The sequence below is a fragment of the Haliaeetus albicilla genome, chromosome 2 (assembly GCF_947461875.1).
Source record: "Haliaeetus albicilla chromosome 2, bHalAlb1.1, whole genome shotgun sequence".
Classification (NCBI taxonomy): Eukaryota; Metazoa; Chordata; class Aves; order Accipitriformes; family Accipitridae; genus Haliaeetus; species Haliaeetus albicilla.
In genome coordinates this window covers 35127125-35151625 of record NC_091484.1, presented here as the reverse complement: position 1 = coordinate 35151625, position 24501 = coordinate 35127125, and the positions used below count along the sequence as shown (strand labels likewise).

The 24501-nt window shown below is 40.3% G+C and overlaps 1 long non-coding RNA gene across 2 annotated transcripts in view; it reads right to left on the bottom strand.

The window, feature by feature from the left end:
- Window positions 1-8593: 8593 nt before the first annotated feature.
- The window catches only part of LOC138682018 (uncharacterized), an 87311-nt gene continuing 71403 nt past the window's right edge, over window positions 8594-24501 (bottom strand). For both annotated transcript variants that reach the window (XR_011322234.1, XR_011322236.1), the window contains exons 3-4: window positions 9788-9923; window positions 8594-8699 (exon numbers count right to left, since the gene is read on the bottom strand). This is a non-coding gene — a long non-coding RNA (uncharacterized lncRNA). The remainder of the gene's footprint in view (window positions 8700-9787; window positions 9924-24501) is intronic.

Genomic DNA, 24501 nt, shown 5'->3' with positions numbered 1-24501 from the left:
GAATAATTTGGGGGCCGAGCCTGCACTCTATTCCCTGTGCTCAAGCCTTTAAGTGAGGCCATCCCTTGAAGAGAAATGGCACTCCGCAAAGGCAGGCAACTTCCCATGTGGCTTTTAAGATTGAAAAGAAATAGCATAAAATGCAAGTGATCCAAAATTCATTATAACAGTGAAAGCAAACTATCTTTTTTGAGGGGAGAGAGGACCTGTTTGTTTTCTTGCCAACTCACATGGTTTAAAGAATGATCAGTGACTAAGGAACCTAATTTAATTAGGGAACTGAATAACCTAATAGCAAATGCATCTTAAATGGAGTTGACTGCAAAATAATAGAAGGAACAAGATGAACTCCTTGCATACTCTGATGGCTTGTACCAGTAACCATTTAGAAAAAGAATTAGACATGTTTCTGAAAAGCACAGTGTCCAATGGCAGTATAAAAAACCCAAATAACTTTTTAGCCTTCATTAAGGAACAGATAACAAGCAATCTGGAAAATATCAAAGTGCCATTATATAAAATCAATGGTACAATCACATTTAAATTCTGGTCATCCAATTTCACAAAGAAACGAAACAGAAATGCTAAGGGATAGGGAAGGGAAATAAAAACAGTTAGAGACACAGAAATAGTTCCACATTGGAACAGATTACAAACAAAGAAGAAGAAAGATAATAATTCTTGTTTGGAAAGCAAAAAAACCCTGGGAATACAACAGATCTATAAAATAATGTATAGAAAAATGCAACGATGGGATCCTAGCTAATAATGAAACATACTAGAACAGAAGAGATTTTTAATACCAATAAAACACATGAAACTCAGTTCCACAAGATACTGTTGAAATAAAGAGTTCAGTAGGATTAAAAAGGGGAGGTATTGCTGCAGGCATAAGAAAAGTCTTCATCTGAAGCTACCTAAAATAAATACATTTCAGTAACACAAACCTGCTTGCTTTTGGGTATTATTGTGCATAGGGATATTACTGCAAAATTGTCCATGAAAGATTAGATATTAATCTTTCTCTAAAACAGCTAGCATTGGCTACTGCTGGTCTCTGGAAATGCAGCTCTAGATGGATCTTGAGTCTGATCAATTACAGCAACCCCTGTGTTACTTTTGAAACTGAATAGCATAATGTTTCCACTAATAAATTAGTAAATAAACACTTAAATTGACCCTTTAGTTCAGAAAAAAAAAAGTTAAATGCAAAAGATGACATCCCAGGGAATTATTTGTAAAAGAGGGAAATAAAACAACAACAACAAAACACCAAACCAAAAACAAAGTACCAGGAGCATGATACATATCGATGAAGGTCCTGTTGCTTTGAATTGCTTAGCACAAATAACTTTTGCCAATCTGTTCGAGAGCTACAAAAGCTGAAGACTTCTGAAAAATATGATTTATAGTAACTTCTGCAATGACAGTGCTTTAGCTAAATGTTACAAAGGCTAATCATTTCTCCTGCTTCCCCAGCCAAGGTTAGCACTTGATCTCACTCATAATTGAGCTACTACTTCAGGAAGTGAAGTACACTCCGAAGGTATTCAACTTTTTATGAACAATTAGGACAAGGTTTAATGATTCCAGGTTTTTCCACCCCCCCTTTTGGCTTACGGTAGAAAGTTTCACACAGTATAATTGAAATAAATGAGATATTAAACCCTAAAAGTCAAGGTACATACAATTAAAAAGTAATCACTTTTCACTTCAACTACCTGGTAGGACATGGCCTTATAAGTCTCAAAAGCCACATCATTTTAAGTGACTCATTCTGTCTGCCCTTTATTTACAAATTACTAGCATTATTGAAGTATGTCTGCTTTGATTATTCCACAGACACTAACTAATAGAGAAGTTTGAGCTTCCAAGCTCATTTGACAGAGGTTCACAGCTCAGACTCAAACCAAGGTCTCCGAGATAAAATGCACTTATTTATCCACTAAAGCCATCTACTGGAAAATCAATCTCTCAGATGTAATGAGTTGTATAACAAGTAAATTAGAGTACAGATTACTCTGTCAATTGGGACACATAACTTTCCTCTGTAATTATTTCATATATGGTGCATTGTATTTGGCACTGGTTGCTTTGTCCAATTACTGTACATTTTATTTTAAATGAACAAGAAACTTCCTAAAAATACCTTGGCTTCCACTTTTAAATGTGCGTGAGCTAAAACAGTGGCTCTGGAGAAACCAGAAAAATTTCCTGCTCTAGCAGGAGCTGGCATTGGAAATAAAGTGTACAGTGTAATTAATGTGCCTGTCCTTTCTCACTTCAGCCCTGCTACTGATATGAAAACAGTTATTTTAGAATAGCTCTAATCAACATTTATCCTAGTCACAAGAACAGTGTGGATATGGAAGGCAACATGAAAAATTATAGCTCAAATCCATAACTCAAGAAAATATTTCTATTTAAAAATGCAGCTAAGGAGAATACACAATTAACTTCATGTTGTTCTTAAAACATCCATGGACTAAGAGCACGCAAACCCTGTTCAGGTTTGCAGATGGCTGAGGCATCTAAAGACTTGTTACACCTGTACTGACACAGGAGTATGCTGTGAGTTCAGGACATACACAGGCAAAAACATCAGCTTTGGAAGAGGAAGGTCTTGGGGTGGGATGGGATCCTGGACAAACCCAGAATATTCTGAATGCTTGAGAAGCCTGTACCATAGATAGAGGTCCCACACTACTGAAGATAAAGGAAAAGTTTGGAGTCCACCCATGTTACAACAGTAGCATGAAGGACCAGCAACAATCCGAGACCGAGAGCTCTTATGTTGTGCAAACCTCTGTTCTCAGGATGGAGATACCAGAAAGGATACAGTATCTGCATCCCAGGAGCATGCCTGCAGACTTACGGATTTGAGTAGTGCCTGGACACTTACATTCCAGAGGAGTCTGAACATTTGGTTCACTTCAACTAGTTCTAATAGTATTTATTAGCCTTCTGTGTTTAATCCTATGTTTGCATTTGAACATATCCAAGATTCACATCTGTTTTTTAAAAAAGGGCTAGGATACTGCACATGCATAGTTGTGGAGGATTATATACCAGAAGAACCCACTGGAAATCCCACATCACCATGTATGCATTGATTCAGTTTTTTTAAAAAAGGCATTTCATATTATTCTGTGATTTGCAGGTACTGAATATAGAAAGGTTTTCCTCACTCTAAGAATAAAAGGACTGTGTTGTCTGTAGTTCTAAAGAACATCTTTGTGGACAGAGATAAAAAGTTCACTTTTTTTATGTTGTTCATTTGTTCTTCAGCTCCTTCCTTTTCACTGCTGCTTCTGATCCACCACCCAGAGAAATCAAAGGAAGATTTTTCTGATCAGTGCTCCTCTGTCAGTGTCAGATACAATCAAAGACTGGGAATTTATTACATTACAAAGTGTTGGGATTTAGTGACAGATCAGATCAAATCAGCTAGGGGAAACTACCACGGATCAACATTTAAAGTGCATTGCCTTTTTCTTGAGTAAAACCTGGCCTGTTGTCAAGGAAGAAAACTTTCCATATTTTGAAACTCACTTTGTCCTTTCAAACAAAGTCACATTAAAAAAAACCCTACAGATATATAAGATAATAGTTAGTTGTTTGGACTATCTGTTCAGTGGGAATTATTATGATTTCTTATTTAACATGCACTGCAGAGAAGGTACTTTATTGCCAAGGAACCAAAAATTATTCTAAACCAAAGCCCTCCTGTACCACCAGTAATACAGAAGAGAATTTACATAAGTATGAGCTATACTTAACCTCCGTTCTAAGTTCATTTTACATTACCTGAGCGATGTAAAGAAGTCATTGTGTTAATTAAGATAAGGCCATTTCCCATCTTCAAAAACCTTTACCTAAACATATTCTAGACCTCTAGTCGGTAGCTCATGTGTCTCCTTCAGGCCCATCTACACCATGCAATGAAGTAACACACAAGACTCTCTAGGCAGTTGTCGTGATTTAACCCCAGCCAGCGACTAAGCACCACACAGCTGCTCACTCACTTCCCCCCCCACCCCGTGGGATGGAGGAAAGAATCAGAAGGGGGAAAAAAAAAAAAAAAAAAAAAAAAAGAGTAAAACTCATGGGTTGAGATAAAGACAGTTTAATAGGACAGAAAGGAAGAAAGTAATAATTTATTATAATACTACTACTAATAATAGAAGGATTGGAATATACAAAACAAGTGATACACAATGCATTGCTCACCACTTACCGACCGATGCCCAGTTAGTTCCCAAGCAGAGCTCTGTTCCTCCACTGGCCAACTCCCCCCAGTTTATATACTGGGCATGATGTCACATGGTATGGAAAATTCCTTTGGCCAGTTTGGGTCAGCTGTCCTGGCTGTGTCCCCGCCCAATTTCTTGTGCCCCTCCAGCCTTCTTGGTGGCTGGACATGAGAAGCTGAAAAATCCTTGACTTAGTCTTAATACTACTTAGCAACAACTGAAAACATCAGTGTGTTATCAACATTATTCTCATACTGAACCCAAAACATAACACTATACCAGCTACTAGAAAGAAAGTTAACTCTATTCCAGCCAAAACCGGGACAGCAGTAAATCCAAATGGCACACCACAGGGCTGTGTGTGGTGACTAGCTCAGGTCAAGAAGCTATGTCTGAGGAGCTCAGGCACCACACTGGAACAGTGTGCCCATCCTGCTCCTGAGACCAACTGGCTCAAATACCCCTGGCATAACCGTTCTCTCAAATTTCACAAGGCAGGAATCTTTCTTACTCTTTCAAACCCTCTTACAATCAAAAGTAATCAATTTCCGGCAACAGAGATATAAGGCAATAAAGCAAGGACAGCTTTAGGGTACTTCTGCAAATCATGGTTTAGCAGATCTAAAAAAGCAGCAGCATAGTTGTGCATTATAATTCAGCTGACAGGAATCATGACTTCTTCACAGGACAAGTCCCATCAAAATCGGAAAGATCACATGGACTTTAGGTGCTGATATTGCAAATGACAGCACACAGACAAACTGCTGAGACTACACACTGTCCCACTAAAAATAGAGTTACTTTAAGATCCCCCTTTCTATCCTGGTCCTACCAGAGCTACATTTTGCAGTCTTGTAGTAGGATATTCAAATAGGGGCAAATACACAGAGGAAATTATTCATCTGCTTGTGGTTTTAAATACTGGTTATGATATTCTGCAGTCCTGAGCTCTAGTCAGTAAACCGTATCACACACAAGTTTTCCACAATAAGCATGGTATAGACACATATACACTGTGCTAAAGAGCTTACAGCGTAATTTTCAACTTCATACCCGATATATGTCACTCCTTTTTAAAATAAGAAAACTAGCTTTAGATGACTGACCCAAGAAAACAAACAACAAAAAAATACAATGGAAACAGCACTGTATTTTTTTTTTTTTTTAACCACAACATAGGTAGCAAAGTCACAGTAGGTAAGATTTGCCATAGGCAGGCCACTTCAAATGCAGAAGTTCCTAGTACTTTGTCTCCATTGGGATCAGACCAACAAAAAGTGAAAAAGCCACAGTCCTCAGCATGAAACTGCAGGAAACAAAGGTTCTGCCACTCTCACAAATGAGCCATGAGCTGGGCACACAGAGTGATCTCTCCACCTGGGCAGGCACCAGCTCAAAGTCTAGACACACAACAGAGCGGAGCTTCAAAACTTTCCCAGTCATTCAGCACTCAGCAGGACTTCAGGTACAATTCACCTGTTAACCTTAAGTAGCAGAAAACCAGATTACATGAGGAGGGTCATAACAACTTTAGAGTACTCTGATCCTAGAATGATGAGAATTCAGCTGATTCAACCTGTCTGCCCTTATGCTACTCTTCCATCCAGTTTGCTGCTAAAATTAGATGACTTTTTCACCCTGTTTGTAGGCATCCACAGTATAAACACTGAAAATATGGAAGATGCACAGCCTGAACAGTTTCAATTTTGCACATAAAACTGCATAAAGATCCATTCACTTCCTTCCTAGCAGTCACGCAGACACTTTTTCCTGAATATTAATCATAGGATCTAATCTTGAGTGTCAGGTTCAGCCATGCCCTAAAACCCTGAAGAAAGCACTGTTGAAGTCATTTCTGTTTTAATGCAAAGGAACTAGGTGTGGGAGAACATTCAGGAAAAGTAATCCAAACTCACTTTTTAAGTAGATTAGTTAAACTGCATTAAACTGGCAAGTGGATGCTTTTACTCAGAATGAAAGTGGCCTTAACTTGGTTTAGTTTAATTTGCTTTGGAAGAAGATCAGGAATTAATCTCATTTAACTAATCCACTTAGTCCATTAATTACTTCTGATTCTTGAGTTTTCCAGTGCAGACAAACCCACTTTCATCTTAATTGTCAGTCTGAGCTTGCAGATCTAGATGGAACAGTTTAAGGAGCATATTCCAGATACAGGTGTCTCCATGGCTAAAACTCATTAAATAATTTTGTGATCTTACCTAATACAATTCCATTGCAAAACAAAAGAGATTAATCGCCTTCAGCGGTCTACGGAGTAGGCCATGCGTGTACTAAATATAATAGACTAATTTAAGGCAGGCTTACCGGATACTCTGTTGCTCAAGAAGCTTTTAGCTAATAATGGTTGGAGGGTTTGTGGGTTGGATTGCTTTATCAGCTGAACTGGTATATTGAGAATACTAAAAATGGATCTCAAAAGGAAGAAAATACAGAACCTTCCTCTCTGACCTTACACTAGCCTTGGTCTTCCTATCCAGGTTTTTAAGAGTTCCTCCTAGAGCAATTGATATGCAAACAGGGTAGATGCTCTGAGGTAGAAACTTTCAGGTAGCCCTGGGGCAGTGATCCATCACCTGAAGATGAGGCTGGTATGAGCCTTGCTCAATATTTTCAAAGTTTTTCCATCTATCACCTAAAGCGAGGTCAAATATATTGATTATTTCACAGGGCTTCTGAGGATGGAAACTACCATTAGATTAGGGGAAATCTGAACAAGTCACACAAATGCAAATGTTAATTCATTCCAGGAAAGAGAGGCTGAAGTCAAGCCTACTGCAGTTACTCATTTGGGTTTTGTGACACTTGTTCCCTGAAGCAAGGTTGTGATACATGGCTGACAAGTAGAGAACAGCCCTACTGTTGCCAACCCAGCCTAAACATTACCTGCAGCTCCCACCCGCAAATGTGGTTTTGGAAAGAGAACTGCTTATGCTCCAGGGAGAACTTGTACCTCCACACTTCTCACTGTCGCAGCTCTCTCAGGGAAGGGCTGCTTCTCTCCCTGCCTGACATCTCCACTGATGCCAGCAAGCAGGACTGAGCGCAACGGGGGCCAGCCACTTTCCAGAGGGACTGCTTAACCCAGGTGGAGAACAGCAGCTTGGAGCAGGATACACTAAATCCATGCTGATGTTCCTTCTGGCCTCCAGGAAGAGGGACTGGGAGGTGTGGACTCCAGCATGAAACTCGAAAACATGAGGATATGGTACAGATGCCATTTTGCCCTAGGAGCAGAAATATCTCAGTACAGCTCTGCATATAATTGCCATCTCACTGAAGTACTTCGAAGATAGGCAGCAGGAATTGTCAGGTTTCAGATAGCATCTGAACAGCATGTGACCCTCGCTCATACTCTGCAACGCAGCACCAGCACAGTGCCCCAACTGATTTGTACTCTGCCTACACCAAACTAGACTTACTCTTAGCAGAAAAACCTATTCATGGCATGTTAGTCTCAGCCTGCATTCCTCTCTCACATCATGAAGCCAATGACCTGATGCCCAAAGCATAACTAATGACACGTTTCACAGCTCAGAGGGGTATATGACCCACTCAAGCACTGACTGAACAGTGGCTGTTCAACCTGGACATTACCACACACTCTCCAGCCAGTTAAAAACAAACATCACCAGCCACTGGCTGTGGCAGGCAGATGGCAGAAAGCCCCTAATCCTACCGTGAGCTCCTACACCACCACGAGGCCTGGAAGATGCCTCATCACTGGTTAGCTGAACATGCACAGTGCTTTCTTTCTCATTAGACTCTGCCTAGGTGCTCTCTAAAAGAGCAGAACTGATGCAACTGATTCACATTTTGACTAAATCCAGTTGCCACAATAATAAAGCCATGATGACCTAGTCCCATCTGATAAGAGCAATCTCGCTTACAAGTTTGAATAGATTCACCCAGGAAGTTAACACTAAAAGCGTATAACAAGCCTGGAAAATAACTAGTTTTGTGTGGTTAGCCTTCTCCAAGATTGTTAAATTTCTACAACAGTAAAGCAGGTAAAACCCTAAATTTAGCACTGAAAAGACTTTCTATTTTAAGGCACATTCATGACAATAAAGTGCTATCTTCTACACACACATGCAAGTGTTATTGTTGGGGTTTTTTTATTGATTTAGAAAAAGACGCATTTTTCGCTAGCCAGATATTAAAGCACAAAAAAAACCCCCAAACCCTCACACACCCTGTAAACAAAATATATTGACGATAAAAGCCAAACTCCATGATGAATATGGAAATAAAATCTTATGTCTTAATCATAGTATTACCTGACTGTCAGATACAGCAGACAACAAAAAAAGAATACTCACAGTCTCCAGGGGACTACAGCAATATAGTGCTGTATTTAAACGCAAGTGATAAATAATGGAATATCTCCATCACCATCTTGTGCCTTGACACTCTCCAGCTCATCTGCTTTGGTTTTTGGATGGAAGAGGAAAGAGCAGAAATCCATGATTAATGACATTTTCCAAGTATTCTGTTTTACATGTATTTAGCTTCTCCACAAGAGGAAGAAAGAATAAGGGTGAGGGGAGAACCTCTCAGAAGTGCTGTTACAGGTAGATAATTCACAATGCACATTCTCCCCCACAATGGTTAGTTGTGTACGTTTTCAATTTTTACATATATATAAAAAAGATATTTCCAGACAACATAATGCAACATGGCATTTCACACAAAATTTTATAAGACCAAGTTAAGCAAGAGAGAGAGAAAGATATAGGAAATTGCTACATTATTAAGCAACCCAAACGCTATGACTTTTCACAAGTTTTAACAGAATATAGACTCAAGACGCAAAGGGAAGATGATTTGTTTGTTGCTTGTCTCTGTGCCAGACCTGAAAGACCACAGAGCTTGTGGTTGCTGAGACACTGGGCTTAACAATGCAAAGAATGAACTTCACTCAAATTGTTCTTGTACTGTTTCAAGGGAAGGGCAGAAACACAAACTACTCAGCTACTGCCCCAAAATCTACTCTGGCACAGGTGTGAATCCATAATACAGCTGGTGAGATATATCAACAAGAATCAAATCTCAATTCAAGTCCTGGATTACACTGAAGCTACTTTGTGTGAAAGTCTTCCCTAGTCACCTTCTTCCTTCTTAACAGTAGCACTTCTCTTCCTCGTTTGATCAGCCCTACCATCTTTTTCTGTAATCTAAGCACTACAGAACAGCTCCCTGAAGTGCCTAATCCCCACGGCCACCAGCCTGCGGCTAGCTCACTGGAGCTTCTGAGCCTTTTCTTCCATTACCTGTCTAGGTCCTCAACTTTGCAAAATTATCAACATTGACCAGACCTTTTCCAGACTCCCTCCCTTCCATCACAAATCATACTGCTTGTACACCTTCTCATGACCTACTTTTTCTACCAGCAATCCTTTTTCAGCATTTCTTATGACCATATTTCCTTTACCCTCAGCTTTTCCATGTTTCTCTAATGATGCTACCTACTTTCTGCCTCTCCCTTTTCTTCCTCTGCTTTTTTTAGTACTTACAATTTCTTTCCTTTCTCTTCACAGGCAGTTCAATATGCCCTTTTCTCACCTTATCCACAGGCTGTATATGCTCCTGTTCTCCACTCAGCCTACCCTCCATTCTTCCATTTGATTTTGAAGCTACATTCAACAAAACCTAAACAAAAAGCAGGAAAGAAAGCACGCACTAGTAAAGCCCTGATCACAGCTCCATACATCCTCCAGCAAAGTTTATCTCTAGTGGCCTTGCTAACAGTTTAAGGAGGGCCAATAGATCTCATTCAGGTAACACACCTGAAGCAGTAAACAACTGCACTCAGCTGTCTTGGCTCTATCTCACATCATTAGCACAGAGATATTGCTGTGCTCCATGAAGCCAGGCATTACTTTCAGTGTATAATGTGAATGCTGCATAAGCAAGCAAAACTTAACACAGGACAAAACTACTTACTTCATATTAGTAAAGCATTTGGAAAATAAATTCACAGAGGACTACTGCTCTTCCAGTTGTGTGGCCTGCAGCCTTATGCCTTTCAGCAATGCAGCTGTGGCAGTCAATTACCACCCTGAAAGACACTGCTGCCCATGGTGAATTATTGCTTAATTAGCTGGAGCCGGGATGGTCTATCACATGTGCAATGCTTTATGAATAAAATCAAGTGTATCCTGCTTTCTAAGCATTCATCTCACCACAGCACAAAACTTGGGAAGTGACAGCTTGCTACCAGGAGGAAATCTACCCAAAAAGAGGTATCTGTTATGTTTCAAAAAAGGAGTGCAACTATAAACAGTTCAAACAACTCAATAGTCTGCAGTGCTGTCAGTCATAAATGCTTATGTGGTGCAGGAGCAGAGAAAAGCTCCAGTCAATATCAGGACCCCACTGTGATGAGTTTCATTGATGTAGGAAAACAGCCTGATGAGAGTTTCTCCACAAAGGTAGCTCCATGGTCACTCCCTTTCTATGTTCACTCTAATTCCCCACTAAGGATGCCTTCATGCTAATCTGCTTCCAAACTAGTTTGAGGCAATTTCAGAAAGATCCTCTGTTTGGATTAAGAGTGGCCCCATGACGAGTTCACACAAAAACAGCTGGCATGCTTTAAATTCACATTCTAGATTGTTTTGAAACAGATTTATTGTACAAGTATATACCTTAAACATAAGATCTCTGCCTTAAAGGATTTATTATCCAAAAATCCAATCTCACAAACACTTATACACCTCCTCAGCCTGCAGTATACAATTAAACCCTTCCAGTATGTTTTAAGAAGGTTGCGTAAAGTTTCATGATCTAAAATGTTAGGAATAGCTTTTAATTTCTGAGTTAATTGGAGGTGATCTCCCTCATGTCAAACTCCTAACAACAGGTCAATAAATTCAGTAGGAGGTCTTTTCAAACAATATTTAAATTTCCAGTTCATAAGAGAAGAGTCTCAAATCAGCATATACTTGAGTGAATACTGCACTTCTCAAGAGGCTAAAATCGTTTCTACTTCCCACATTTCAAATGTTTTGTAAGATCTAATACTATAAAGACACGTGTTAACACGTGTTAATTATTTGGTTAGTCCACTACTGAGGGCTTCCTACACAAATTGGCACAAAACTAATTCCCTGATTAATTTAACTCTTACAAAGGGAGTGCAAAGAGTGAACAGAAGGATGAAGGAAGATTTTAACTAATACTACTGCTAAAAGGTTTTGTAATTTGTCTAGCACAGGGAAAGTCCCTACAAACAATACCTAAAGAAACATTGTGTGAGACAGATAGAGAGATATATATATGTATAGGGCTAAAAGTCCAGGGGAACAGTGATAGCAGTCTAAATAAATCCAAAGATTCATTAAATAAATAGAGATGCTGGTAGTGAAAAGTGATTCCAATCCCTGATCAGTACGGGGTTAAGGGCAGTAACCGTCAGGTCTCAGAAATGGGCGACACTGTCCACAGAAGGGAGTAACCCAACTGAGAGCAAAGGTGGTGTGCTAATTCCATTGAGTGCCTCTACTGACAGGCCTCTGCAAAAGGTCCTGGCTAGATGAAGCTGCTGTTCTCCAAAGGAATCCCGCAGGAAATGTAATCAGAAGCTCTGACCAATGAGTGGAAGATGAACTGTGTAACACTGAAGGCACAAACACTGAAGGCAAGCGTGGGCTGTGCATATCGGACTAGTTGTCTTTCTACAGTAACTGTCATCATTGATGTGTCGTGTAATCTCCTTTGAAAGCTGGTAATATACTAAAGACCATGAACTTAGAGAATGTATGTGTAATTCATCTCTTCTATAATATTAAATATGTGACATTAATAGCTCCAGCAGGATATTAAAGTATAAATTCCTCAGCCCACCCTGGACAGGAGTAGGTAGCCAGCAGGCTAGCCCTCAAAGCCTGCCTATAGAAAAAGCCATCAAGCCCTCACATTTTTATTCCAAACCTCAATTCTCAAAGACATGGACCATGGGTGATTGAAGACACCAAAGCTTTCTGAAAAGAAAGAAAGGGAGATTAAGTTTCTACAGAGAAGAGGGAGAGTCCTATTGGCTACTCATGCAAACTTTGGAGCTGAAGCAGTGAAAATAAGTGGGAAACTACACTGGAGGGAGGCTGCCCAGAGCACAGACACATTTAGGCTCTGGCTGAAAAAGGATAAGCGTGGCTACCTACTTACTAAGATTAATTGGATTTTTGTGTGTGTGTTTGTAACATTTCCTTCCATATTGGCAGGCAACAGTAGGGCCTTAACTCTTGCTTGGCCTTGTTTGGCCTGTTAACTTGTCTGAAGTTGGCTACAAGAGGGCTTGGGGGAAAACCACTGAACTGAGCAGATAGTAAAAATTTCAGTGTGACAATGATCCTTCTGGACCTGCAGGCGTTTTTCGGAGACACAATGCTGAAGGGTACTTCTTGCTACACTGCTAATGACCCTTATTTGCAGTTGGTATCACTGGCACCAAGCCTTGCAAAATAGTTCCTTGTGGCAAACAGAAACCAGCATTTCTTTTGCAAAGAGCAGATGGATGAGCAGTACCCTGGGACTCTAGGCAAAGCCTGAGGCATCACACTTGGGAAATTTTCAGTTATCTGAAAATTCAGTTCTTTTCCCTGTTTCCGTAATTTAAGGAGAGGTTATAGAAGAAGCCAGGAAAATACTTCCATAATCTAAGTAACATTTCTGAAAGTCATATGGTTACATCACTTTACTGGTTACACTATAAACTGGTCCTTTTTTGTTAATTGAGGCAACTGCTGAAATCTCTTGTTTCACTTCAGTGGTGATAAATGCCTTTGGGTCTCAGCATCCCAATTCATAGCGAATACTTGAGAGTACTGCAGATAAATCAGCTGGGGTAGCAAGAAGAAAGAGGGGCAACAGCTGCTATTTCAGGCCAGTGGATTTAGTGTGCTAGTCTCTTTCCTGATTTACATTGTGTAACGTTGCAACGTTCATATAGTGCAAGAGACCCTGGACCAGCTGGTTGTGACAGTAATTTGGGTTTGTATCTCACAGTCTGCAGCTGGCTGACTTGTATAGAGATCCACCATTCTCCAAGTTAGCCTTACCTTAAAACGAGCTTTTGTTATTCATCGTGTGTCATTCCTCATCAGCTACAGTCTTGGTTTCTTTGGCTTATGACAGTTCTGCCAGGCATGTACAGGGTTGTGCTAAGCAACAACAGCCATTTGGATCAGGGTGCCAAGTCAGGATAATTATACAAATCATTGATTTTATCTCAGGCAGCCAAAGTATTTCTAACGGACTCCAACATTCACATTTATTCAGCCAGTTTCCTCACAGATTTCTCAAGTGGTAGCATGATAGGAAGACAGCAAGCAGTCACAATGAAATTTACTTCTAAACCAAGCATTACTCCCCCTCAGCTCCTTCCCACTTTTCACCACTGTTTACCCTGCTCAAACACACAGAATTTACAGCAATTTGTTTAAAAAAAACCCAGATCAATTCCTTTATTTCACATTAGAAAAAGATGAAGGTGGTGTGTGCAATTGTGCTGATTTTGGCTGGGATAGAGTTAATTTTCTTCACAGTAGCTAGTATGGGGCTATGTTTTGGATTTGTGCTGAAAACAGTGTTAATAACACAGGGATGTTGTCGTTACTGCTGAGCAGGGCTCACACAGAGCCAAGGCCTTTTCTGCTCCTCACCCCACCCCACCAGCGAGGAGGCTGGGGGGGGGGGGCACAAGAAGCTGGGAGGGGACACAGCTGGGACAGGCGATCCCAACTGACCACAGGGATATTCCAGACCATATGATATCGTGCTCAGCAATAAAAAGCTGGGGGAAGAAGAAGGAAGGGGGGACGTTCGGAGTGATGGCCTTTGTCTTCCCAAGTCACGGTTAGGCGTGATGGAGCCCTGCTTTCCTGGAGATGGCCAAACACCTGCCTGCCGGTGGGAAGTGGTGAATGGATTCCTTGTTCTGCTTTGCTTGTGCACGCGGCTTTTGCTTTACCTATTAAACTGTCTTTATCTCAGCCCACGAGTTTTCTCACTTTTACCCTTCTGATCCTCTCCCCCATCCCACTGGAGGGGAGTGAGCGAGTGGCTGTGTGGGGCTTAGTTGCTGGCTGGGGTTAAACCACGACGCATGGGAACTTAGTGCCAGCAGCCCCACAGAAACAATCTGCATGAAAAATTCATTCACGCTGAATCACTGCAGCATCTATTTTATCAAAGCAAGTGCTTCTATGCTCAACCAGTGTAAGCCACAGATGGGAGGGTTTAGGCAATCAGCTGCAAGATTAGGAAGAAATCCGAATATGTAACCTGCTCATGCATTTCTGAATGTAAAAAATAAATATCCAGTAGCATAGGAACAGTAGGCAGGAGGTCACTGCTGTCCATCAAACATTTTATCAACTTCAGTAATGGAACATGGATATTTATCTGGGATGAAAACACACTGCCGTATAGTCTGTTTTGATTAACTTGTCACATAAATCCTCTCTTACAGGAATTTTCAGGAGGTATTGAAAGCATTATTAGAAATGTCAGGGCTAGAACTGTCAGGAACTACAGTGTGGGGGAGACTCAATTGAACAAGGCAGCACGTAACAAGAAGAAAACAGTCTGAATTAAAATTGTTTGATTAATTTAACTTTTTTATATGAAATCAAAATCCCAGTTTATTTTCTAATCCTTCCCTTGCTGGTCAGAAAAGCATCTTCACTTTAGAACATTATTTTGATTTAGTTTCCTGCTATGATTTCCCCAAGCACCTTTGCTAGTTGGATGACTCAGGTCAGGTGAACTTTCATGAATGACTGGACTGCTGATAAGTTTTAAGCTTCAAATAGTTTTAATATTGCCTCAATAATTATATATCCCTCATATATCCAGAAATAAACATAATTTTTCAAAGAGGTGATATCAGATAAAGAAGATCCAGATTGAGCTGAAGTCCTTCGAGGAGCTGTGGATGATGAGAGGACATCCCACAGACTGAACAATACTGTTTTGGAGTTCCTAAGAAACCTGCAAAGACTGTAGAAACACTAGGAAAAGTCATCAGACCCTTGCAAGGAAAAGGAATTTATGTGTTGTTGCTACTAAAAAAAACCAAACAAAAATGAATAAAATTAGAAATAAAGTTTTGATAAGATTCTTTCAATTTTTATTCCAAATCTCTTCCAATTCCTAGATGTAGGTTTTGTGATGCTAATCTATTTTTCAGCAGCTGCACAGCATTTTTACTAAACAATTTCCTGTCTTAGAAAATATTTACTTCATGTGCAAAATCAACAAATATCATAAAGCTGGAAAAATCTCAATTTCTGGCTTATATATGAAAACCTAACTATTTTATTTGGATGTTTTATTACAATAGCTCATGGAAGTCATACACTGGTAGTTGAATACTCCCATTCTCCCCTGCACATTGTGCTCCCTAGCTGGATTTTCTCTTCCATCATTAAAGACCTTCTCTCACATGGGATGAGGCTGTCTTAGTCCCATTATGAAGGAAGGAAATTATGAGCCAACAGGGAGATATATTCAAATCCAAAATATAACTGATTTGAATTAAATGTCCCATTTTCAAGTGTTTTGCCAAAAAGGTAATTTTTTTTTCAAGACAACAAAAACAAACTAAAGTCTCCATACAGATTTATTTTAAAGTTTTGTCAACAATGGGAAACCATCAGGTGCTACAGTGTTTGTCTGTAACAATGACTTATCCAAGTGTAGGAGAGCTAGAAATTCCCAAATTTAGACACAATAAACCCAGAGTATTTCTGCAATGACAATAATACTACTGAAATTATTACTATTGTAATTTAAATCATAGTAGGTCAAATTTAATTTATTCAGGCAGAATTTGTTCTTCCCATAGCAACATCTGTGAGAGGGGCTGTTGGAAAAAGAGACGAGTATCCCATGTTTTATTCTGATTTCTTTTACTAAATCAAATATATTTACCTAAACTAGGTAAATATCAGCATGGTAAATCCAGAGGGCCACTGCAGCCAGAGAATGCTAAAATCTTTGCCCCCCCCCGCAAGGAGAGCAAACAGGATCTGTGAGAAACAGAAAATAGATGCCTGAGATTCTCCAGTATAAAGCAAGCATGCCCTCTAAGTCTGTCCCACATATTGTTCAGGCACTAAATGCTTTCTTCATCATAGTATTCGAAGTGAGAAAAGGTGTGGTACTGCAAAGAGCATGAAGAATGGTAAATTTGAAGGAATAATGTCATAATAACTCTACTAAGATTCCTTGCCTGTGTTAGTGCTACAAGTACATGTGTTCTTAAAAAGATACACTTTTTAATCTGTTCTGTTTCATAACACATATACTGCTTGCTTCCCTCTTCCCACACACTTTGACAGGTAGTTTCTTTCTCTTGTTTTGTTTCTCTTTCATCTGTTGATTTTCAGGGACAAGAAATGTGTTTGTGTTTTGAATTTATAGCACAGCAAGAACATATTGAATTTAAAGCCATAATCTAATGTAAAGACATTCAAATCACTACAAATAATAAAAGGCGGATATAAATTGTCCTAGATGGCACAGTTGTAAATGAAGGAAATATGAGTCAAGATTAAGTTGTAGTGGCATTTTGGCTGTCTCAATATAGACTAAACAGAGATGGAATGCTTGCTCTGATCTTCATAAATTGAAGTTCAGCTCCTGTGTAGATTTTGAATCCCCATTTGCATATGTAAATTACACCATTGTTTATGTAAATTGGACATTTATTCACACAGCAGAGTAGAAAATGTGCAATATGCCTACGGACAATTAGTGCAAGCAACTGTGCTATCCACATACACAAAAGAAACCCTGTTACAAGAAGCAGCTATCAAGTAACTTCCAGGTCAATGCTACACTTCCCATGCTTCAGCAGCATGCAGTCACTGACATTACTTTAAAAGTTATTTTCAGAAATTGCCAATAATCCAATAAGGGAAAGAAATTAATTTTCCGACATAATAACAATAGAAAGATGGCAGTCATATCTCTCATATTGAGACAGGAGGAAAAGCAGAGATTGTTTAACTCAGTATTTGTGAAAAGAGTTCTGAGAGCCCTTGCACTCCAGCAGACCTGAGCTGCCATCACTTCACTATCACAGACAGCTCACTGTTCTCTGGCTACAGGAAATACTTCTCCAACATCTGCACATGTATATGGTTGCAAACAGATAGATAAGCCAATGAGACACATACTAAAATTGCTGCAAAGTAATTCATCCTTCTGCTTCAGTTATTCATCCAAAAATAATTAATACATGCAGACTTCAAACACACCATGCAGGTCAGGTTTGGCAGGGAGGCTTTGATAAGTGAGTGAAACTATGAACAAAATCTTTTCTAGGAGGAAAAAAGTTTGACTTTGAAAGTCTTTTTCATATCATCTTGTGGTAAGATGCATTTCTTTATTCTCAATTTATTTCTCTGTGGGAGGTCCAGTCTGAAGCATAAGCAAAATGGCAGTCCCACCGAGAGGAAGGAAAGGAGGGAAAGTAAGTGTCTTATTCAAGGAAACGAGATACCTAAACAATGACCAGAATATCCATGAATGAACACTGAAGGCACATTTTTGATCCATGTTATTTAGTCTTATTTAAGAAAGATTGATACAGCTATCAAAGTTATCATACATAATTGCTGCCATTTTCATGGAAATAAAGAGCGTTCATGAAGTCATTTGACTCTGCTAGTCCTTCTTTAATCATAGTTGAAATTGAGTAAGAACATGGTTTTCAGCTGAACAGAAGCCCACCCCCCGCCCCCCCCAAGAACTATTCTTCTTGAGCACCCCTACAGGTCTATACACAGTTTAGTCTTTACGCTTTAGCAATAACACAGCTGTTCCCCAAATGTGTTCAACAACTGTTCTCTAATGCCATCAGTTTCATAGTGTAAATGGGTCCTAAAATAGCTGGAACATTATGTCCTTTACCATTATATCTTCCCGCCTGGCTGCCAGATTGTTCTCTTCCTTTTTTGATGGATTAAGTAGAACCACAGCAATTTGTTGATTTGAAAACTAAGCAATCTCTTTAAACTGTCTCTGTGCTCATTCACTGCTGTCACTGACTCTACCTGAATTCATTTTGGAGTCTGCATTACAAAAGCTTTATTCATGAGGAATTTGCATATGCAAGCAGTGTTGATGAATCCAATAAAATAGATTCATTTCATATCTAGAGACATCTTCAAAGATTTACTTTTTTGGCTCAGTTGCTGACATTGGCTCCCTTCACTTGCCTTCTTGCTTGTCTTTTTAGGGGCATAGGTTGATTCTGTAAACATTTCACTTGTAAGGGATGTCCTTTCACAGATGCCCCTCTCACTGGACTGTGCAGAAATGCTAGCAATTACAGCACTCTTCCAAGATTTGTCAGCAGCAATGGATCTCTTCAAGTATCAGTGTGATTTTTCTTGAAACCAGCAAAAAAATAGGCCCAATTCCATTGCCAGAAACCAGGAAGAAATGAATTAACAAGATACTTGACATTAGAAAGACATTCTTCTCCGTGACTTATGAGCTCCCTTCTTTTCTATTGAGAGGTGTGTGGGATCACAGGCCAGCTGTTAAGGTTTGACCATGACAGCTTGTGGTGGGTTGACCCTGGCTGGATGCCAGGTGCCCACCAAAGCCACTCTGTCAACTCCTCCCCTCAGCTGGACACGGGAGAGAAAATATAACAAAAGGCTCACGAGTTGAGATAAGGACAGGGAGGGATCATTCACCAATTACCCTCATGGGCAAAACAGACTTGACTTGGGGAAATTAGTTTAATTTATTACCAATCAAATCAGAGTAGGATAATGAGAAACAAAACCAAATCTTAAAAAACACCTTGCCCCCATGCCTCCCTTCTTCCCAGGCTTAACTTTACTCCCTATTTTCTCTACCTTCTCCCCTCCAGCAGCACAGGGAGATGGGGAATGGGGGTTGGGGTCAGTTCGTTACACATTGTCTCTGCCAGTCCTTCCTCCTCAGGGGGAGGACTCATCACACTCTTCCCCTGCTCCAGCGTGGGGTCCCTCCCACGGGAGACAGTCCTCCATGAACTTCTCTGGCATGGGTCCTTCCCACGGGCTGCAGTTCTTCACAAACTGCTCCAGCATGGGTCCTTCCACGGACTGCAGTCCTTCAGGCACAGACTACTCCAGTGTGGGTCCCCCATGGGGTCACAAGTCCTGCCAGAAAACCTGCTCCAGCGTGGGGTCCTCTGTCTCCATGGGTCCACAGGTCCTGCCAGAAGCCTGCTCCAGAGTGGGCTTCCCATGGGGTCACAGCCTCCTTCGGGCACCCACCTGCTCCAGCGTGGGGTCCTCCATGGGCTGCAGGTGGATATCTGCTCCACCGTGGACCTCCATGGGCTGCAGGGGGACAGCCTGCCTCACCATGGTCTTCACCAGGGGCTGCAGGGGAATCTCTGCTCCGGCGCCTGGAGCATCTCCTCCCCCTCCTTCTTCACTGACCTGGGGGTCTGCAGGGCTGTTTCTCTCGCATGTTCCCACTCCTCTCTCCAGCTGCAGTTTCTGTGCTGCAGCAACTTTTTTTCCCTTCTTAAATATGTTATCCCAGAGGTGCTACCACTGTTGCTGATAGGCTTGGCCTTGGCCAGCAGCGGGTCCATCTTGGAGCCGGCTGGCATTGGCTCTGTCGGACATGGGGGAAGCTTCTAGCAGCCTCTCACAGAAACCATCCCTGTAGTCCCCCCAGCTACCAAAACCTTGCCATGCAAACACAATACGAAGCTCTTTACTCAGAAGGCATAACTACAGTCCTATTGCCCTTTGTCCCAGAGCAAGAAATACAAAACCTTTGTTACCCCAAAAAATCTCAAAATGGAGTAGAAGCTTGCACTGGTATAGTAGGGAACATTAGCAAGGTCAGCTCACTCTATGTTTTCCCCTAGTTCACCAATAGATGGTGGCAAAGACCCCCTCCGAAGCTGCCACTGGACTTGCACAGTTAACGTCTTTTAAATCCCCCTAATAACATATAAAATGGGGAAGCAGATGCAGACATCTCCTTTGCAAGAATCACCTATAAACAAGTTAATAATTTTTTATTTCTAACATACCTGTACATAATTATTCTGTTAATGCTAGCTTTCTTTATCTTCAGATATGAATGTATTTGTTTCTTCTTTTGTAAAGTAATAATAGTGTTTATCTGTAATTTCATGCAACAGAGCATAAAGAGGAACATCAAAGCAAGCTCTTCTAAAACAGGTTAAGAAATGATACTTGTTCCTAAGAACCCAGCACATCTCTGCCTGAAAGGAAGGAGGGACCAGAGAAGAAAGGCTCCCAGAAAGTGATTTCAAACTCTTGTTACAGCATATAACATTTTGAAGAGCAGGCTGCTCTCTTCTGAATTGCCAGCAGTCGGGGCAACTTCATGTAATTTCAAGAGACTCCACTTAGCTGCACGCCTCTCTTGGCCACTGGTGTCAGGCTCAATGGAGTTTTGGTGGCTCAGGGGAGCCAAGTATCAGAGCCTTGTTATGCAGTATTTGGTGGTAAAATCAGCAAAGGTTATTTTGTTTTGATTCAAAGGCTTTTTAAGTGCCATCTTTGTGCTTCAGGAAACCATGCAAGAAACCTACTTCTGCCTGACTCAGGAGCAGAGCAGTACGGGTAGAGCTCTAAGGGTGACTGGGAAGTCACTAGTGCAGGTGATACGTAAAACAGGAGCTCTGAATGTTTGCAAAGAACCCATCACAATACTGGCTGAAGCAAACCAGACATGCTGGTCAAATTATACAGCACATAATAATATCCTGCCTATCTTAATATGACATTGTTTTCAGTTCATGAGGATATTCACCACCTCATTTCATGATCCTGTGCAATGTTGCCAGCAAATGACTGTCCCATTCCACATCAGCTTTTGAGAGACGGCCAAGCTTTATTAGTCTTTTATTTGAAAACAAAGAGCTTTGAGGTCCTTGGGTCCAAACTGGTAAAAAAAAATGTGATTTTAGTCTCTTTGCTATCAGGTTCAACTCTGAACACAACTGTGCTAGTTTCTTTTACCACATACCTTTGTAGAGCACTTCTCAAGGATTTTCTGTATTTAGATATTTCACTTACATGCTTTTTAGTTCTTTGCTTATTTGCAGTAACTTGTCTCCAAGCTAGGGATCTATGGTCAGCTTATTTATTTAAGTACCAATCTGTCAGTATAAATAACCCATTGCGCATCAAGCTTTCCATCTTGAAAATAAGAACAAAAGATATTCTCAGCTGTTTTTTCCCTAGCAAGCATAAGGAAAACTTCCCCCACTATTTTGCACAGAGAATAATCTTTTAAATTTTTGTAGGGGGGCTCTAAACTAATTTGTCTAAATCACAAACCTTATTTTTCCTCCTGGATTTGAAATGTAGGTATGTAGAGAATCCAAAAAGACATTCCTAGTGACACATGGGACTCTATTTCCTGCCAAGAGATAGAAAAAGCAGCTCTGAACCAGGTATCTGTGGTGATGGACCAGGTGAGTTCCAGAGATCCCTTACAAGCTAAATTATTCTATGAATGTATGACTCTATAATTCATTCACATACTAGTTTGCTTCTCTGGGTTATTTATGATAGAAGGGTTGTGTTTCTAAGAAAGAAATATTTTCAAAACACAAGATGGATAAGTAGTTCAGTTTCTGTTCTTATCCAGTCCTGAGTGGATATAAACATAAAACCTGATAAACTACTCAGGCTCCCAAAAGGCAGTATAGTGTGGCAGTACAGTCTCTTTGCTAAGAGATCATCACAGGTAACACACAAACCTCCTAACACTCAAAGTCTAGACAGCTCCTTTTTTACCTCAGTAAGATATCCCTGCCTTACTGAGTCACATACTCTTCAGTGTGAGTTTTTCATTGTCTACATGAGGTGAGGTGTTATCTTTACTAACTTAGAAAGCGGATGCTAAACTGTGGGATGTGCCCTGGCCTTAATTCATGCCATCCAGAATCAGCTTATGCTTTTTTATTTCATCCATGCATTTAGCTGAGACAAGAGGACGGCAAAGATTTGTAGTAGGATTTTTTGAGTATTATTACTATTATTGCTATGATTATGATGATTATTATTATTAATAGAGCAGGATGGAGGGAATCCAGTTATTTCCCAGCCACCAACTTATTTATTCTTCATTGGCTTTTACAGATTTTTTTGTTTGTTTCTAATGATAAAACATATTCCTGAGGGTTTCGGTACTATGTAGTTTTTTTACAGAGCAAACTGGGCAATAGTAGCAAACAAAACTAACAGTAGTCCTACCGCAAAGGGACAAAATCAAGTAATGGTTCAAATAGTTTAGAAAAAAAAGCTAGGTGAAAGTGTAGCGCACTGGACTGAATAGTGACCACCCTTCTTGCCAGTGTACTTAAAAAAGATTCCTTGGGAAGTGTGGATTATGGCATTTCTTGGGCCAAATAGCATAATGGCCTGAGGGCAAGAAGTGAAAACACACCTTCAGAAGTCAAAAGGTTTCCAAACCCACCAGCTGTACTCCAGCCATCCAGCAAAGACTATATGCAACAAAGGCACATTTTACTTGTGGTTTTCCCATCCAGCAGTGTTTGTTGGGTCTAGACTACTTCTTTGATCTAAAAAGCTTCTTCAACATCTGCAAGCTGAATTGGGAGTAATAGCGGGAGCACTAGGCTTCAGTTTGCGTAGGCAGGAAAAGGGGATTGCTTGCTTGTTTGTTTGTTTGAAGTCAGGACACATAATGGAGGAAGCAGCATTCAGGCCGAAAAGAAATACTAGGAACTTCAGCATACTGAGTATAATTATTCCTAAAAGCTCAGCACTTGATTCAGTGTCTATTTAAGTCAATGGGCGTTTTTCATTGACTTGGGGTGATAGATAAAATGGGCCATTAGTGCACTTTTTAAAAGCTCAGCTGAACAAACACATCACTAGGTGGTTCAGGTCCTTTTTATAATGCCTTTCCTTCTCTCTCAAATACTGCATTTATCTCTACTCTTGTCCTTTACAGTAGCTTGTATTGTAACACTTTCACCTGCATCACAGAGGAGAAAAATTCTCAGCCTCTTTTCCTCTTAGTCAGTAAAAGAGAATCTGCTCCATTAGAGTCCTTGTACCACCGCAGCTCTGAAGATTAAGAAACTTTATCAGGGTATGTAAAGGTAGATTTGAGTACTTAGTGCTGTATTCCTATGCTTAAAAAAAAAAAAAAAATCTTTTTTTTTCTTTAAAATTCTAATGAAACTATTTTGTTAATGAATTTTGGATCTTTCACTTTGAAGTACAGCAGAGTGAAACAACTGGGCAATAAGCATGGATTCATCAAATGAAAAGTTGTCCTGGTTTCAGGTGGGTTAGAGTTAACTGTCTTCCTAGTAGCTGGTACAGTGCTGTGTTTTGAGTTCAGTATGGGAAGAATGTTGATAACACTGATGTTTTCAGTTGTTGCTAAGTAGTGTTTAGTCTCCAATCAAGGATTTTTCAGCTTCTCATGCCCAGCCAGCGAGAAAGGTGGAGGGGCACAAGAAGTTGGCACAGGACACAGCCAGGGCAGCTGACTCAAACTGGCCAACAGGGTATTCCATACCATGGGACATCCCATCTAGTACATAAACTGGGGGGACTGGGGTGGAGGATTGCTGCTCGGGGACTAACTGGGCACCGATTGGTGGGTGGTGAGCAATTGCACTGTGCATCATTTGTACATTCCAATCCTTTCATTATTGCTGTTGTCACTTTATTAGTGTTATCATTATCATTATTAGTTTCTTTTTTTTCTGTTCCATTAAACCATTCTTATCTCAACCCACAAGTTTTGCTTCTTTTCCCGATTTTGTCCCCCATCCCACTGCGGGGGGGGGGGGGTGAGTGAGCGGCTGCGTGGTGCTTAGTTGCTGGCTGGGGTTAAACCATGACAAAAGTACTTTGAATTTTTTACTAATGCTGGACATTTCCCAGAGGAGTAAAGAGAGAAAAACAACTTTAGAAGAGTCATCTGCATTATACCAAATTGCCATTCCATTCTGCCTTCTAAAAAGGTCTTGTTAACTGATAGTAGTGTGATTTAATAACTAAGATTAGGTAAAAGTAGATACCATGGAGAAAACACATAGCACACAGCAGTAATAAAATACAGCAGCAGGCTCTCATTTGCTGCCCACATACTGTAAACTTGTGGGTAACTCCATATGTGTTAAGAACCCCGTATTCAATTCACAAAGAAAAGAGCCAAAAAAAGCCACTGACTCTAGCTG